The sequence below is a fragment of the Cajanus cajan genome, chromosome 4 (genome assembly GCF_000230855.2).
Source record: "Cajanus cajan strain Asha chromosome 4, NIPB_CcT2T_4, whole genome shotgun sequence".
In the NCBI taxonomy this organism is placed as follows: Eukaryota; Viridiplantae; Streptophyta; class Magnoliopsida; order Fabales; family Fabaceae; genus Cajanus; species Cajanus cajan.
Genome location: NC_138520.1, coordinates 19,025,813 through 19,028,453, shown reverse-complemented (window position 1 = coordinate 19,028,453; position 2,641 = coordinate 19,025,813).

Below are 2,641 nucleotides of genomic sequence, written 5' to 3'. Positions count from 1 at the left end.
TTTTTTAAAAACGTTTATTCTTTTATTTATTGACATAAAATATATAGATATTTTTATTTAATTTTATTCATTTATTTTATCCAATTTATCATTTAGATTATAGTTTTTTTTTATTAATTATATAGGTGAAACTTATAATATTTTTTATTAATTATTATGGTATGAATTATTTTGATATATTTATTTGCTTTTAATTATTTTCAATATTAGTTTATTTTATAATAGAATTTATATAAAATTATATGTATAAAAAGTTGTAGAAGGAGATTTGGAGGATATTATTAATAGATTTGGGAATATCCAAATTGTATGTAGATACAAATAATGAAGTATTAAATTATTAATATATGGAGGAGCCGAAGAGACATCAATAATATATGTAACTAGATTCATCTCAAGATTCATAGTGATTCAATGGAGAAAGAAATCATAAAAAAAGAGTGTGAGAACTTCATCTCCTAATGAGCACGTTTCAATATCTCAAATCACTTGATGAGATATACTGATTTTATAACTCAGCAGATGAGGTCTGGGACGTCTCCATGTTTCACCCATCACAGTCTACTCACAGCTCAACATAATATTCATCATTTTTCTGGTGGAAACAATTAAATTGATCATTTCTGTAATCAATAAATATAATAATTCTATAATAATATATTAATATTAATCCATAAAATTTAACATTTCTTGTTAACACTCTAAGTTTTCATAAAAATTAATGGGTTAAAATTATGACATCCTCTACCTCACATATCATAATATATGAATAAATAAAATTAAATAGAAAATTATATTATAAATAAATCTTCAACGTTTAACATAGAAGGTATCACATTTTAACTTAAACAATAATCAATTGAAATTCTAATGAAATCTATTACTATAAAACTAACAATTATCTCAAAATGTGACAAAAGAAGATAATTCCTAACTAAATCTCGATGACACATTCTATCAGAACATAATTCTTCAATGAGGACTAAGCCTCGTTACCAACATCCTCAACATTATGCTGAAGATAGCCTACAACAACATATAAGAAGAACAACACAAAATAAGAGGAGTGATCTAGCTCACAACGTAAGATGTAGTCGGGGCAGCCAAACACAAACAAGACATATATCAACTATGCATATCAATCATATAACATATTTCATCCATTCACAATGTAAAAACTAAATATCACCTAGCATTAATATGTATTATGCAATGGATACAGACAACATGTTATTATACATGTGACCTCAGTAAAAACATCACATATCACACTTGTGCATTGTTGCTAGCAATACATGTAGAGTAGCATAGGAGTATACGCCGGGTCACACCATCAACATACTTTCACTAGGAGGATATACTACCAGGGTCTGGTCGGGATAGTTAAGTCATGCAAGATACATCTCAGGCTCATAAGGTAAGATTGAGACTTCTAAACTTAGCTATTCCCAAGTTTGATTCCTAAATTTTTACACAAGGGACCTTCCTTGAAGGTGTATTCTATATCGTACCTTTAAAAACACTTTTATGCATATGATGCATGTCAAACAGACTTTATTCATAACAACTCATATGATCTTACTAATTGACATATCACATCTTATCATATCACATTATCACATCAGTTCACTATCAACTAATCTCAATATAGCAAATAACAATTCAACTATATCAATTAAATATTAGCAATCAATAGCATAAGGGATCATGTTACTACAACTCATACATAGCTCGCAAAGATAGAACTAGTATATTCTCACATCACAACTAGTTATTAATATTAATTAGTACAATGATTATACATATTTGCGGTTTAAACATAACAATTCCACATCATCCGATACATCTCAAGACAAAATCATAATGGGATAATCTAATTATATATATATTAACACCTTGACCATAATCACTAAGTATTCAAATCAATATTTTAACTAATCTAACAACCTTATCAATATCACACATTAAGTCCTTAGACATTGCTATCATTAAAACACCTCAAGTCATTATAAAACACCTTGCCACCTACTATTTTTTAAAAAAATACAAAATCGCAATGTTTCAACCTAAATTTGATAGTCTAACTTTTGCTCACTAATTTAATCATAACTTGATTCTAGACCTCCTTTTAAAGTTATTCTAATGTCATTTGAAAGATAAAAGCTAAGGATACAACTTTTATGAAGATTATAAAACCTAATTCTATCATTTAAGTCTACTCAAAATGCTTACAACTTATGCATATTAAGTTTCGTGCACAAAATATGAGGTTCATCTTTTAACTTACATAACTCGGTTATTCCTTAATATTTTTAGGTGATTCTTGAGTCTAAATTGTAGCTCTAAATGTCTACTTTTTAATCCAAAAATAAAACTCGATTCAATTAGTCACACATTGAGAAATAAGATAAATACCAAGGTATATTCATACTAGAATTTTAAGAATCTGACACAACTCACATCCAAACTCTCTTCTCCCAATCTAATTGGTAAAAATCATGATTAAAGCTTAATACTACTTTATTATATCATCAATTACTCAAATTAAACATCAATTTCACATTCTAGTTGCATAGTCCTATTAACTACTCACACAATAAAAATTTAGGGTTTTCGTGGGAACCCAAAAACAATCCAAACT